General features: G+C 38.5%; 1 protein-coding gene across 1 annotated transcript in view; it reads left to right on the forward strand.

The window, feature by feature from the left end:
• LOC123313577 (cAMP-specific 3',5'-cyclic phosphodiesterase, isoforms N/G-like) overlaps positions 1 to 17451 on the forward strand; it is a 411318-nt gene that overhangs the window by 64152 nt on the left and 329715 nt on the right. The window lies entirely within an intron of this gene.

Raw genomic sequence — 17451 nt, forward strand, 5'->3', positions numbered from 1 at the left:
GATTATAATGAAATTGAAAAACAGGAAAGCGCTTGGAGAAGATAGGATAACTAATTATATGTTGAAGGAATTATAGACCAATCAGTCTACTATCAGCACTAGGAAAAATCGTCGAGAGGGTTATCGCTAAGAGGCTGAATGAGGAAACAGAAATGTTGAAGATAATTCCACCCGAACAATTTGGATTTCGACGAGAACATCCGACTGAACTCCAATTGGTACGGCTCATAGAATACGTTACCGAAGGAATGCAGAACAAACAGGCCACAGGATTAGTTCTGATGGATATCGAGAGAGCTTTCCCAATAAACACAGATACGTGGAAGTAATGTTGAGTTCTTCACGTAACGCTACGTAGAGAAACCGGCAAAATGTCGTAAGGAAATACGTTTCCTTCTAGTGATACAGTAACGTAGCGGAAAATCTTTTTGGAATGGAAATTCTACGAGAATATAACGTTTCCATTCGATTCAAGTAACGTTGCTACGATACGAAATTCAAATGTTGATTCTAAAATAAATATATATTTGCTTTTCTGATCACCACCCACTAGTCTTGTGATTGTTCCCATCAGCCATTATTATATCACTCATGACAACCGCAAACATCCATCACCGCCGGGATTCGAACCTGCTACCTCTGGTGTCCTACCCTACATCGCTGCCAACGAGACCGCTGCACCCTGTAGTTTTTATTGTAGTAGTAGTGAATATTCCATTAGCTTAAAGCTACAAAGATCACAACATCATATTTACAATATATCAACATCAACAGTCATCCGCTCAATATCTATCATTAAAATTACCATTACCAGTCTCTTGAATTGATTCAAATTATAATCAGATCTCATAACTAATGGTAACTGGTAGAACATACTCAATCCATTATAAAAAAGTGATCGCTTTTTCTCTTACAATGCCACATACAGGACACTCATTCTCTTTCGATATAATATACATACTACTTGGCACGACAAGGAAACGTTCCATAATAGTGGCTACAGGAAGGGGATGTTCGTTGCTTTTAAAAGAATATACTTCGAGAAAACACCAAAGATCCACGTTTCATATTCGTGACTACAGTAAAGAGTTGTTGAATGATTTCGTATACAACGTTGATGTAATGTTATTTATTTCCTATTGAATATACGTTGAGGAAGTATGCTAAAGAAATGTTACATATTGGTGATTACAGTAACGAGTTGTTGAATGGTATCTTTTTAACGATAATTAAATGTTTCTCAATTCCTATTGAATACACGTTGAGGGTGCACTTGAATAACAACGTTACATGTTAGTGGATTCAGTAACCAGCTTGATCATAAACCTTGATTATATGTGAAATCAACGTATGGTGGAATTAACGTTTCTAAATAACGTTACAAAATTCAACGAGTAACCTTGAATCAACGCCCCCCACCACATATAAACGTATAATACACGCGTGTGTGTGTATATTGAGTTTGATAGAGTATGGCACGAAGGCCTAATCTACAAGATGAAAAAAGCAGGATATTCGAACAAGCTTTGCAAGATTATAAGGAACTATCTGAGGAAGGGAAACTTTTATGTGAAGATAGATGGAGCAACCTCTCACTTGAACATGAATAACAACGTTACATGTTAGTGGATTCAGTAACCAGCTTGATCATAAACGTTGATTATATGTGAAATCAACGTATGGTGGAATTTACGTTTCTAAATAACGTTACAAAATTCAACGAGTAACCTTGAATCAACGCCCCCACCACATATAAACGTATAATACACGTGTGTGTGTTTATTGGGTTTGATAGAGTATGGCACGAATGCCTAACCTACAAGATGAAAAAAGCAGGATATTCGACCAAGCTTTGTAAGATTATAAGGAACTATCTGTGGAATAGAAACTTTTATGTGAAGATAGATGGAGCAACAACTCAATACAGACAATTGGAAGCGGGAGTGCCTCAAGGATCGGTACTTGGACCTCTGCTTTACGTAATATACGTTCATGATATCACGAAGAATGCTAGAAATATGCTCACCTTGTACGCAGATGACACAGGAATAGCGCTCAGACATCGACGCCCAGAGATCATACACCGGAGACTGCAGGAAACCATAGATGAATTATTCAAATGGTGCATCAAATGGAAAATCCAAATCAATGGAAGAAATACTCAAGCAATATTACTGCAAAAGAGAAGATTGAGGATGGAAGAAAACTTTGAAGTTGATGGAGAAGAGGTTGAATGGAAAAATGAAGCAACATACCTAGGAGTGAACCTTGACAGAGGACTAACATGAAAAAACCACATCAAATGTGCAGTTGATATAACAAAAGCAGCAATGAGTAGACTTTATCCACTCATAGGCAGAAGAAATCATATGAATAAGAACATCAAGTTGACGATGATTAAAACTATCGCGCGACCACAACTCATATATGGATCGGCGGCATGGGGCTTCGCATCCAAGACCCACATCAAGAGAATACAGGCCACTGAGAATAAACTCCTTAGAATGGCGATGGATGTACCCTGGTACATCAACAAACAAATCTACAAGGACTTGGAATGGGAACCAGTTACAGAATTTATGAAGAGAAAGGTGGAAAGGATATTCGACAAAGCCAAACAACATCCAAATGGGGAACTACGAAGATTAGTCGACTACGATCCAACAGAAGAAGCTAGAAGGTCAAGAACCCACCACCGAAGACCGAGAGATCAGTTGAGGATTTAAATGTAACCAAAGAAGAGCTTAACCTATAAAAGATATGGCAGAGTCCAGAAACCATAAGTCAACTGGTTAATAGGCAAAATGCCCGGAACCTATGATAAAGCAGTTAAGGGTTTTTAGTGGGCCTTGAGCTCAAGAGAGTGAGAATCCCCACACTGTTCCCCCTCAGGAGAGGGTGTGTTCGTCTGTCTTGCAGATTTTTCCCCTGCTCATCAAAAAAAAAAAAAAACTTTCATTGAGCTGTAGGTAGGGAGCACCCAAACAAAGTTTTTGAGAAATCTGAATAGAATTTGATGACAGGGTGTTTCCTAATTGAATGTCAATATTTATAGGGGTAATTTTTGGGACCATTTTAAGAAAAAAAACTTTATATGAACATATGTCCTAAACGTCTTACCTTTTAAGATACAAGGTGGTAAAGTTTTCAAAAATAAATAAGACGCGAAGAACTGAATTTAAAGACTGATGAACAGTTACACGAAATAATGACAACCGCCTTGACAACAGAAATATCAAATTTTTGGCCAGACCCCACTATGATAAGTAACAATTCTTTCTTACTTACATACATAATGTAATTCATATCAATGCAGAGAAAAATTTTTTTATTTTCATAAGCGAAAACCGTGCATCGGATTAAAAAAAATCAAGTGATCAACTTTGGTAAGAAATGATTGGCAATTTCAAAAATAATTTTTATTTCAGCAAAAGTCTGTGGCGTACCATCAATGTCTGCCAAAATAGGTAGGTTAAATTACGTACGAACGCCACAGGTGAAAATTAAAAAAAAAGTGATACATTAAAAAATGCCTCTTGATTCATAGTACATGTATGACAAGTTTCATTACAATATATAAGTGGTATTGTAGATTCATTCACATTCATATTAACCTGATTCTCCATAGTAGTACCGAAGTACCCCTCAGAAGCTCTGTACGAGTTCAGAGAATCAGTTATGTTCTGTGTAGGCTTTGTTACTGTGTCCTTACTTCACCTTAGGCACAGCACTGTTAATTTGAACCCAACAGTGAATGGTGGCCCGTACCCATATGACTAGAAAATTCCTTCTCTAGCCCGGGATCGAACTCAGTACCTTGCGGTTGTGAAATACTGAACCGACGCTTCTAACCACCAAGCTACGGACGTAGATATAATGAATGATTTATTTTTGAAAACATTACCATCCTGTATCTCAAAAGGTCAGACGTTTAGGACATATGTTCATATGAAGTTTTTTTCTTAAAATTGGCCAAAAAATCACCCCTAAAAATATTGATATTCTATTAGGAAACAGCCTGTATATTATTCCCTCGAACAAAATGATTTCATTATTATAGTGACTTATAATAATGATGATATATGATAATAATAATAATAATAAGAATACGATGTACAAATTAATCATATCGTGCATTTCAAACCGAATTCACAACCACTGCGAAAGGAATAACATCATCGCCATGCAACAGGAAGGATGCACCAAAGACAGCCGAGGGTGCAAAGAACAACTAATAATAGATTCAGTTATCTGCAATCAAGCGTTCTCCAAGCGGAGGAATCTTTACGCTGCGTACATAGACTACAAAAAAGCATTCGATTCTATATCTCACGAATGGCTCTTGACGATCTTGAAGATTTACAAAGTGGATCCCAATATTGTTAAGTTCCTGAAAAACGCCATGTCAACCTGGCGTACTAGTCTTCAAATGAAAGCAGCAGATTGCTCCATTACAACAGGACCTATTCCAAGACGTGGAATTTTCTAAGGAGACTCGCTGAGCCCTCTGTGGTTCTGCATAGCCCTGAATCCCCTGTCTCATAGATTGAATTCTACGGACTACGGATTTTCCATCAAAAGCGGCAGTAGAACTATGATGAAACTGAATCATCTCCTTTACATGGACGATTTGAAACTCTTCGCAGTTACCAAAAAACAAATGCAACAGATGCTGAAAATGGTGGAAGGATTCTCGGAAGACATCAAAATGTAGTTTGGATTAGAAAAATGTCGACTGCTGAACATAACGAGGGGGAAAATAGAAAATGGTACGTTCAAACTCAAGGATGGTGCAGAAATTCAAACATTGAAGGAAGGAGACACATACAATATTCTAGGCATAAAACAGACAAGAAAAATCAATCAGACTCAGATGAAGAAAGAATTAACGGAGGAGTTCACCCGAAGATTGAGAAGGATAATGAGAACTGGTCTAAACAGTAAGAATCTGATAAGAGCGATTAACACCTACGCTTGCTCGGCGCTGAGCTATTCATTCGGTATCATTTCTTGGACGACCACCGATTTAGCAGCTTTACAGAGAAAAATAAGGACGATGCTGACTAAACACAATAAACATCACCCCAGAAGCTCAATAGAACGGAAAGAGCTGCCACGACATCTTGGGGGTAGAGGAATTGTTGATTTTTCCAACCGTATGTCCCAGGAAATTGAAGGACTTCGAAAATATTTCTTGAGCAAGGCAGCTTCGTCAGAACTCCATCGAGTGGTTTGTGTTTCTGATAGTGCTACACCATTAAAGCTACAACAGGATCACTTGGAAACCGTCGAAAACTCTGCAGAAAGTAAAATGCAGAAACTGATTGACAAATCTTTGTATGGGAGGCACCAGAACGAGGTCAACCATGATTACGTCGACATATCTGCGTCGAACTACTGGTTGACTTCCGGAAGGTTGTTTCCTGAGACAGAGGGCTTCATGCTCGCCATCCAGGATCAGGTGATTCCAACAAGAAATTACATGAAATACATCGCCAAGGATGCCTCAGTAGCGGACGAAAGCTGTCGTTATGGCTGTGCGACACATGAAACTATCCAGCACATCACCGGGGGATGTCAGAAGTTCGCGGGCACGGAGTACAAAAATAGACATGATGCTGTTGCCAAGATTCTTCACCAAGAATTGGCACTAAAACACCAAATTCTAACTTTGAAAAAGGTTCCTTTCTACAATTACCACCCGGATGCTGTGTTGGAAAATGAACATCACAAGCTCTACTGGAACCGCACGGTTCTCACAGACCGGAAAATAACCCACAATAGACCAGACCTCATATTGCTCAATAAGGATGAGAACACAGCACTTTTCATCGACGTGGCAATTCCAAATAATAACAATCTTCTAAATAGAAGCACTGAAAAAATTTCAAAATGCAGAGATCTCGAGGAACAAACCAGAAGACAGTGGAAGCTGAAAGATATAAAAACCATCCCTATTGTCATTTCATCTACAGGCCTGATACCGAAGAAACTACTAGAGAACTTGAGGAAACTTCAGTTGGACTAAAATATTTATAAAGTCATGCAAAAGGCGATACTGCTCGGAACGGCGAGAACTGTACGCAAGTACATGGGGAATGCAGAGGAACACCGTCTGCTCCGACAGGAAGTACGGGTGGAGCAGGAATCCAACCTACAGCAGGGAGCCGAGGAGCTACCCGGACCCGACCATCACCACGAGCCCGAAAACCTGGAAAGGGCTCCAACAGAGCTTAATCCTTTTGATATCTGAGATATCTGGGATAAGTGAATTTTCCTCTGGAGAGGAGTGTGAAAGCCGCAAGGCTAAAGTCATAATAATAATCGTCGGTGGCAGGATGTTGAGAAAGCGGTCTCCTGCTGCAAAAGTAGCTACAGCTCCAAAGCAACAACAGCAACCAACGAATCCAACTCAATTGCCGACTCGAACCGCTGAAAGTGCTGCGCAAATTATTCAGCCAGTGCTCACCCAAGCGGGGTTAGTTAGAAAGCGCATGAAGTGGACAACGTCCGTAAATGAAACTTTTGTGCGCATAAATAACTCCATCACGGGACTTGGGCACAACACGAACAACTATAGGAAAAGGCTCCATGAGAAATTCTGCAACGCCTACCCAAATCTCAATGTCACTAAACAACGAGTGGCAGACCAGTACCGCGTAATTCTGTGAAATGAACTAATACCAATGGCCCGAATCGACGCAATTAAACAAGAACTTCAGCATCCGCCAGCAATAGAGAGCAACACCAACACCTCTGATGAAATTCACATGCCTGGGCAACAACAGCCAGAAGAAATTGACGCTGAAAGTCCATCTTGCAACTCAAGTGAGCAGGAACACTAGGACGATAGGGAAGAGCTCCACCGACAAGTTGACTCTGAGATGAGGAGATACTTTGCCGAACTGGAAGGAACAGATCCTCTTCATCGAATAGCACCTCCCCGATTCAATACATCCAAGAAACTGTCACTCATAATTGACATCTTGAATAAGGACATTTTACCTGAGTACCTACGGAATGGAAGTTCATTGGAATATCCTCATCTAGTTTTTTACTATGCAGCGCTAACGACGGCTAAAACCATAGGGGCAAAAATTCGCCGAACGAACAACGGTGGTCCAAAATTACTCAAATTACATGCTCCACCATGGCAGAAACGTCTTCAACACAAAACAGAGAGACTAAGAGGAGACATTGGAAGACTGACGGAGTACTTGAACGGGAATCGCGGAAGAAAGGTTGTGAAAGCTGCCAAAGAAATCATGGATAGAAACAGAACACACACAGAACGAGAGACGGAGAATGCTACAGCTCACTACTGCCTCGACACTCTGAAGCAGATGTTATGTATGTATGCAGAACGCCTGAGCAGATATAAAAGCAATTATAGCCGGAAAAGGGACAATAACTCATTCGAAAAGTCGGAAGAAACTTTCTACCGGTCACTCACATTGTCTGATGAAGAAAATGGAAAGTTGCCACCAAAGGAAGCCATAGAACAATTCTGGAACGAACAATTATCAACAAAACCTCAGTACAATGGAGATACCGGATGGATTGAAGATGAAAAATCTGAAGCTATAAAATATGAACCGATGCAGCATGACAAGATCACAATTGAAGAAGTAAAATCAGCTATCAGAGGACTACACAACTGGAAAGCACCTGGGCCTGATGGATTACAGAACTTCTGGATCAGGAAACTTTGGATCATGCATGACGAATTGACCTCCGCAATAAATGATGTCATTGAAATCCTGAAAGAATGCCAATATTCCTTACACATGGCACAACGTACCTGTTACCTAAAGACTAAAGGAATACAGAAGATCCATCCAAATACCGACCAATCACATATCTTCCAACGATGTAGAAATTAATCACATCGTGCATTTCAAATCGAATTCACAACCATTGCGAAAGGAATAACATCATCGCCATGCAACAGAAAGGATGCACCAAAGAAAGCCGAGGGTGCAAAGAATAGCTAATAATTGATTCAGTTATCTGCAATCAAGCGTTCTCCAAGCGAAGGAATCTTTACTTTGCGTACATAGATACAAGAAAGCATTCGATTCCATACCTCACGAATGGCTCTTGACGATCTTTCAGATTTACAAGGTGGATCCCAATATTGTTAAATTCCTGAAAAACGCCATGTCAACCTGGCGTACTAGTCTTCAAATGAAAGCAGCAGATTGCTCCATTACAACAGGACCTATTCCAAGACGTGGAATATTCCAAGGAGACTCGCTGAGCCCTCTGTGGTTCTGCATAGCCCTGAATCCCCTGTCTCATAGATTGAATTTTACGGACTACGGATTTTCCATCAAAAGCGGCAGTAGAACTATGATGAAACTGAATCATCTCCTTTACATGGACGATTTGAAACTCTTCGCATCTACCAAAAAACAAATGCAACAGATGCTGAAAATGGTGGAAGGATTCTTGGAAGACATCAAAATGTAGTTTGGATTAGAAAAATGTCGACTGCTGAACATAACGAGGGGGAAAATAGAAAATGGTACGTTCAAACTCAAGGGTGGTGCAGAAATTCAAACATTGAAGGAAGGAGACACATACAATTATCTAGGCATAAAACAGGCAAGAAAAATCAATCAGAGCCAGATGAAGAAAGAATTAACGGAGGAGTTCACCCGAAGATTGAGAAGGATAATGAGAACTGGTCTGAACAGCAAGAATCTGATAAAAGCGATTAACACCTACGCTTGCTCGGCGCTGAGCTATTCATTCGGTATCATTTCTTGGACGACCACCGATTTAGCAGCTTTACAGAGAAAAATAAGGACGATGCTGACTAAACACAATAAACATCACCCCAAAAGCTCAATAGAACGGACAGAGCTGCCACGACATCTTGGGGGTAGAGGAATTGTTGATTTGTACAACCGTATGTCCCAGGAAATTGAAGGACTTCGAAAATATTTCTTGAGCAAGGCTGCTTCGTCAGAACTCCATCGAGTAGTTTGTGTGGCTGATAGTTCTACACCGTAAAAGCTACAACAGGATCACTTGGAAACCGTCGAACACTCTGCAGAAAGTAAAATGCAGACACTGATTGGCAAACCTTTGCACGGAAGGCACCAGAATGGGGTTAACGATGATTACGTCGACATATCTGCGTCGAACTACTGGTTGACTACCGGAAGGTTGTTTCCTGAGACAGAGGGTTTCATGCTCGCCAAACAGGATCAGGTAATTCCAACAAGAAATTACATGAAATACATCGCCAAGGATGCCTCAGTGGCGGACGATAGCTGTCGTTATGGCTGTGCGACACATGAAACTATCCAGCACATCACCGGGGGATGTCAGAAGTTCGCGGGCACGGAGTACAAAAATAGACATGATGCTGTTGCCAAGATTCTTCACCAAGAATTGGCACTAAAACACCAACTTCTAACTTCGAAAAAGGTTCCTTATTACAATTACCATCCGGATGCTGTGCTGGAAAATGAACATCACCAGCTCTACTGGGATCGCACGGTTCTCACAGACCGGAAAATAACCCACAATAGACCAGACCTCATATTGCTCAATAAGGATGAGGACACAGCACTATTCATCGACGAGGCAATTCCAAATAATAACAATCTTCTAGATAGGCACACTAAAATAATTTCAAAGTACAGAGATGTCGAGGAACAAACCAGGAGACAGTGGAAGCTGAAAGATATCAAGACCATCCCTATTGTCATATCATCTACAGGCCTGATAGCGAAGAAGCTACTAGAGAACTTGAGGAAACTTCATTTGGACGAAAATATCTATAGAGTCATGCAGAAGGCGGTAGTGCTGGGAACGGCGAGAATTGTACGCAAGTACATGGGGAATGCAGAGGAACACCGTCTGCTCCGACGGGAAGTGCGGGTGGAGCAGGATTCCAACCGACAGCAAGGAGCCGTTGAGCGACCCGGACCCGACCACCACCACGAGCCCGAAAACGTGGAAAGGGCTCCAACAGAGCTTAATCCTTTTGATATCTGAGATATCTGGGATAAGTGAATTTTCCTCTGGAGGGGAGTGTGAAAGCCGAAAGTTTTCATAATTTTTGTGTGTATACAACAGTGAATTGAAGATGTGTATGCAGGGAACCGTAAGAATTTTATGATTCATGAATACGGGTCTACAGGACTCCCTTGGTTTAAGATTGAAAATAAGTCTAATAATTCTTTTGTGAGCCACAAACACGGAATTGATATCAGGTGATTCACCCCACAGAATCACATTGTAATTTAAGTGAGAGTACACTAGAGAATAGTACACTCCCAACAATGAATTCAATGGCAATATATCTTTTAAGATTCTGATGGCATAATAGGAAATAAATAATTTCCTGCAAACATGATCAACATGATTCTTCTTATAGGTACTGATTTTTTCATTTCGCTTTTCTTTCATTAAATATGTCATTCTTACATTAATATACCTATAAACAACGCTTTATTTAAAAAATATCTATGAGTATCAAGTACAGATTTGTAAACTATGTATATACCGACACTTTACGGCGGTAAAGTTTCGGCTTCAATGTGATTTATTTATTTATTTATTTATTTATTTATTCTGAAACAGGGATACAAACCGGAAAATTCCCATTACAGATCCACTTATAAACTAAACAATATTCTTAACAAGCATGGTGTTCAGATATACACATATAAAACTATAAAACTAACAACAGGCAATAATTACATAAACCATAAACTACTACAATTGGAAAATGTTCTTGATGTCCCTCCTGAAACTGGACAAGGAAGTTATAAAAATGTCAATCCCCGCACAATATTTATTGAATGAAGTGCATATTCGGTGAACCGGTGAATTCCTACCAATATTGGTATTGAATGCACTCTCTGAGAGTAAAGCACGATTTCGCGTTGCTCTGGAAGGGACATGATAGGGAATCATTGCAACCAAGTCCGGTGAGTCAAAGCAATCCTTCATCAACTTAAAAGCGAATATCAAGTCATATTTTATTATCCGATGTTCGAGTAGCTCAACGTGGTATTGCGAAAGGACTCGGTTTATACCGAAAGTAACATAAACATTAGAAACTCTGTAATGTAGAAATCTTATGAACCTGTTCTGAATTCTCTCGAGTCTAACCTTGTGGACATTATACAAAGGATTCCAAACTGTACTAGCAAAGTTGAGCTTACTATAAATAAAGGCGTAGTATAATGACTTAATGGCCTCCTCATCATTGAAAGATTTACACATACGACACAAAAAACCCAAAGATTTACTGCATGACGAGATGAGGTGGTCCATATGGAGGCTAAAGGAGAGTTTTGCATCAAATATCACGCCTTAATCCCTAACCCTAGTGACCCTACCAACGTCGATGTTATTCAAGCAATACTGGAACCCAATAGGTGAATTATTCCTTGTGAATGATATAAGCATGCATTTGTCAACATTCAACTCTAATTTGTTACGAGAACAATATTCCGAAAATGCCTCCAGATCCGCCTGCATTCTTACGCAATCTCTTATGCTGACAATTTCTTTGAGAATTTTTAAGTCGTCTGCATACAGAAGTATGAGACAATATCTGAAAATATCCTTCAAGTCATTCACGAATATGAGAAAAAGTAAAGGTCCCAGATGCGATCCCTGCGGCACTCCTGATGTTGCAACAAATCCTCCCCATTTGTTGTAACATCAGGAGTGAATGTGAGACAATATCTGAAAATATCCTTCAAGTAATTCACGAATATGAGAAAAAGTAAAGGTCCCAGATGCGATCCCTGCGGCACTCCTGATTGTAAGTAATTCAAGACAAAAAATATTACTCCGAAGAAAATTAAGCTTATTTTCGTGACAAAAATTCTACTTTTCATTTTCTAACGAAATTCGAAATTACAATGATACTTTTTTTCAGATTGTTCCTCAGAAATTCCAATACATATATATCGATATAAGGATCATAAGATAATTTCATTCAAAGCTTTGAGTATTCAATTAATACACTCAATGTTCAAAAGTTTACTAAAGCTTTCTTTCTCTACATAATTTTTTTGTTGAAAGTTTCTCCGAAGAGAATGAAAACAATCGTATATAACAACGGATTACTTAACAATCATATAACCTTGAATTTGAATCACCTCATATAAGACATCCAGCAATTAAAACAAGATTATTCTTCACCTCTAACAAGAACAATCAAATAAGGCAACATCAAGATATTCCAATCTGCTCGATCGCTACCGGCCCTTTTTGAACAGGAGGGCCATAAAGTGTCATAAAAGTTGAAATATATTATATTTATTGCTTCAATTGTCGAGAAGGCCGTAATCACCATTACAAATATTCTGAAAGAAGAAAAACGTCCCTGGCAACTCTTGCTTTTTCAAACGAAATAATATCCTTGAGTATTTTCAATGATAATATGTATCTTAAATTTCCAGAAAAAATTTTCTTCAGAATTAAAAAAATTAAGAATCCTCCCTTACAAAAAACTTATGGCGGAAAAATCACGTGGCGAATAAGAACATCGATGAGGGGAGATAAGGGGTTGAAACAAATATGCGAAAAACACCTTTATAGTGCTTCACATTATGTACAGAGTACATAACGTGTACGTAACACCTTCTAATAGTGTTTGGGAAGGGTGGCGATATATGAGGTACCCTTAGTTATTTTCATAAAGGAATCGAGTCTCAACGTTTCTGCCATTTATTCACAGACGTACTTAGGGAGACTATCGTCTTTTACAATTTGTCTTTTTTCCTCCGAATTATATGAATTTCTCAAGAAAATACCACAGAAATAACCCAGAATTGTCTGGTTCAGAGTAGGTCGAAAATATTCTGATAAAATACATATCATCAACTCTGTTGTTATAAAAGGCCTATTTTATGCAAATATTCTTCTTAAATTGTGCTCCGCCGGCCTTATTTGAGCCAGTTATAAAGCAATAAGAATTTTCGTTGGTCAATATAATTGAATTCTTGGAAATTATACCTACACCTATAAACCAGGAATCAGACAGTGATACTCCTTACCCCCTCAAAATATCGGGTAATGATGATGAAAAAGAGGGGTGTATTTAAATGAAAGGATAATTCGATAAAATATTAGTTTCATTTTGAACCCTGTCATTGAGTATTGTGTGTTGTGTGTTTTGTGAAAAATTATCAAGAAATCTTCAGTATATCTACCCAGTCAACCAGTTTCAGTCACAGGGAAGTTGTTGGGAATTACCACTGTGGAAATGCGACTTCACAATGTTGATTTAAAAAAAGGCCACCAGTACTTACTGGAGAGTGCTTAATGTCCGCAACATCGCATATCGCGGGTAATTACCCAGTACATCACATAGTAGGTGTAAAAAAAGCACCCTAGACAGCAACTTTGCGACTTCTCATTTTGGAGGTTTATGGAACGATTATTTTGACAGAATAAACTACCAAAGTGTATCCTCTATTGAAGTTATATTCATGTTCAATTTGATAATTACCATCGTGGCAATCAATTTGCACTCTATATTCGAGGCGTTCCGAGGAAGCTATAATTTTTCTGAAATTGAATTAACAGTAAGAACTGCCTGAAAATGAATCAAAATTTTATATACTCGTAAACTCAATTTCAGAAAAAATGTAGCTTGGGCCTCTTCAGCTCTGAACGCCTCATTTGTACCCTGTGTTTACTCTCACCTAAATATATTTCGCATTCTGCTCTCATCCTCAAAAGGGAAATTGAACAACTATATGAATTGCTGATATCTTTTTATTCAAGATTAATATGTTTCATACAAATCCAAATATATAAAATAAAGAACATATATCTTGTTATAAATCTTCATTCCACTTCAGGAACGGCATGGTCCAGCTGAAGAAGAAAAAATCAGAGCTGTATTGATAGTAATAAATTGAGTGTCATGAAAAATCTAACAACACTAGAAGGTGATTTTTTTCAGCACAGTATCTAAAATAATAATTTGAAGTTCTCTCGATGATTCAAATCAATTCCAAGTTTGATTTTGAAGGTTGTGAATGTTACTTATCACCTAAATTCATATGAGGTATGTTGAAAGTTGAACGTTACAAAGGTGCAAAAATGGGGAGGATAAGAGGGCCAAGAAGTGATCATGATGTAGTCATTATTTCAATAGGTTATATAACTACTCACCTTTTACTGCACGTTAATTAATCAATCAACGTCAATTAACACTTAACTAAAACGAAATTTAATAATAGAACAGCTCGGTTAAAAAAATTATTGTAAAATTCATTCAAAAAGATTTTGTTTGTTCATTCTCTCAACACAACGCAGTCACAGAACGAAACACGTCACACCACGTTCTGCATAGCGGGATTTAGGTTATGAGTTAACCTCGAGACCACGTGCTGATAAATAGAACATTAGAAACAGTTACTGAAAGTTTTTCTTAGAGAAGTCGCTGGGTAGAGTTCATCGAAATTTATTCACAACACATCATTTCATGTTCTAAAAATATCACAGATTCAATATTTCAAAAATATCAACAGAGAGAAGTCGCATAATAGTAGCTATGTTCACTTCATTGGAACATCTCGATATGATGTTACATGCAACCACTAGGGATCTAAAGTTGAGGAATTCGCAAACTTAACAATATGCGGACGTTAATGTCCACAATGTGAAATCTTAAGTACATCCATGAAACTTCTCAAAGAAGCGCTTCAATGCGATATTTTTGGGTACTCCCTGCGACTTACTGTTACATTTCTGGTTGACTGGGTATTGTTTGTGTTCTGTAATATCTATCGAAAATAAAGTGAGTGACTATCAACATTAATTGTTGTAATATGCTACATTCAATTGTTTAAATTGGTCCAGAAATCCGGAAAAGTTAGTAACAAACTTTTTCACTGGTTTCCGTACAATAAGTACAATTTTTCTCTTCTCAAAAAACGAATGTGGAAATATGCCTAGCTTGCAAGTTTATCCTGGCTTTCGAAAGTGGATTCTGTGAATTTAACTTTTTTTATGGAAAATGTCTACAGTAATGTGCACCTATGTTGGATGTTCTAAGAAAATATTTACCGAGAAATCCATCAGATTTTTCAGATTTCCAGTGAAAAATGAAGAACGTTGTCGAAAGTGTATTCTGCATTCTGGAAATACCGAGCTTTTAGGTAGGTAATCGTTTTATTCATAAACATTGTTTTCACTCCGGGTAATTACTGAAGTGATACATTTTTTCATTCATTGATTATGTTTTATTAATTCCAGCACATTTCATTTGCCTTTGGCAGATGTCATCTGCACGCATTAGTTTGTAGAGTTCATAGTGAGAAACTTTTTTTTTTGAAATGGGGGATGTTTTTTTTTTCATTATAGGTTAATCGCTCCTCTCCAAGAAAAACTTATTCTCCAGCGAAGAAAAGGAGAATAGAAAATAGTACTCCATATGCAAGTTCGACTTCAAGTAGGGAATCCTTTATTTCACCTTTAGTTGTCAAAATTACAAACGCACCGCTCGTAAAAAAACACATCAAGGAAAGTTAAAGAGCCTAATAGCAGACTGAGGCAACTCACAAGAGAAATTTTTTTTTTTTGATGTAGCAGGGGGAAAATCTGCAAGACAGACGAACACCTTCTCCTGATAGGGAGCAGTGTGGGGATTTTCACTTTCTTGAGCTCCAGACTCACTTAAAACCCTTAACTGCTTCTTCATAGGTTCCGGGCATTTTGCCTATTAACTAGTTGACTCTTGTGGTTTCTGGACTCTCACACGATTATAGTCGTGTTGATAATTGTATGCTGCCTATATCTTTTATAGGTTAAGCTTTTCTTTGGTTACATTTAAATCCTTAACTGATCTCTCAGTCTTCGGTGGTAGGTTCTTGACCTTCTAGCTCCTTCTGTTGGATCGTAGTCGACTAATCTTCGTTGTTCCTCATTTTGATATTGTTTGCCTCTGTCGAATATCCTTTCCGCTTTTCTCTTCATAAATTCTGTAACTGGTTCCCATTCCAAGTCCTTGTAGATTTGTTTGTTCCTAAAAAACCAGGGTACATCCATCGCCACTCTAAGTAGTTCATTCTCAGTGGCCTGTATTCTCTTGATGTGAGTCTTGGCTGCGAAGCCCCATGCCGCCGATCCATATGTGAGTTGTTGTCGTCAACTTGATGTTCTTATTCATATGAATTCTTCTGCTTATGAGTGGATAAAGTCTACTCATTGCGGCTTTTGTTTTATCAACTGCAGATTTGATTTGGATTTTACATATTAGTCCACTCCTAGGTATGTTGCTTCATTTTCCCATTCAACCTCTTCTCCATCAACTTCAAGGTTTTCTTCCATCCTCAATCTTTTCTTTTTCAGTAATATTGCTTGAGTCTTCCTTCCATTGATTTGGATTTTCCAATTGATGCACGATTTGTGTAATTTATCTATGGTTTCCTGCAGTCTCTGGTGTATGATCTCTGGTGTATGATCTCTGGGCGTCGATGTCTGAACGTTATTCCTGTGTCATCTGCGTACAAGGTGAGCATATTTCCAGCATTCTTCGGGATATCATGAACGTATATTACGTAAAGCAGAGGTCCAAGTACCAATCCTTGAGGCACTTCCGCTTCCAATTGTTTGTATTGAGAGGTTGCTCCATCTATCTTCACATAAAAGTTTCTATTCCTCAGATAGTTCCTTATAATCTTGCAAAGCTTGGTTGAATATCCTGCTTTTTTCATCTTGTAGATTAGGCATTCGTGCCATACTCTATCAAACCCAATAAACACACACACTCGTGTATTATACGTTTATATGTGGTGGGGGGCGTTGATTCAAGGTTACTCGTTGAATTTTGTAACGTTATTTAGAAACGTAAATTCCACCATACGTTGATTTCACATATAATCAACGTTTATGATCAAGCTGGTTACTGAATCCATGTAACGTTGTTATTCATGTTCAAGTGAGAGGTTGCTCCATCTATCTTCACATAAAAGTTTCTATTCCTCAGATAGTTCCTTAAAATCTTTCAAAGCTTGGTCGAATATCCTGCTTTTTTCATCTTGTAGATTAGGCCTTCGTGCCATACTCTATCAAATGCTCTCTCGATATCCATCAGAAATAATCCTGTGACCTGTTTGGTCTGCATTCTTTCCATGACGTATTCTATGAGCCGTAGCAATTGGAGTTCAGTCGAATGTTCTCGTCGAAATCCAAATTGTTCGGTTGGAATTATCTTCAACATTTCTGTTTCCTCATTCAGCCTTTTAGCGATAACCCTCTCGACGATTTTTCCAAGTGCTGATAGTAGACTGATTGGTCTATAATTTTGGGGAAATTTCCGTTCCTTTCGAGGTTTGTTGAAAACTATCATTTCTGCAGTTTTTCATCTCTTTGGGTAGTATTCGGTCCTCATCGCTCCGTTTGTTATATTCGTCAAGGCTGCTATTCCTTTTCTAGGCAATTTCTTCAACATATAATTCG

Source organism: Coccinella septempunctata, chromosome 5 (assembly GCF_907165205.1).
Source record: "Coccinella septempunctata chromosome 5, icCocSept1.1, whole genome shotgun sequence".
Taxonomy (NCBI): Eukaryota; Metazoa; Arthropoda; class Insecta; order Coleoptera; family Coccinellidae; genus Coccinella; species Coccinella septempunctata.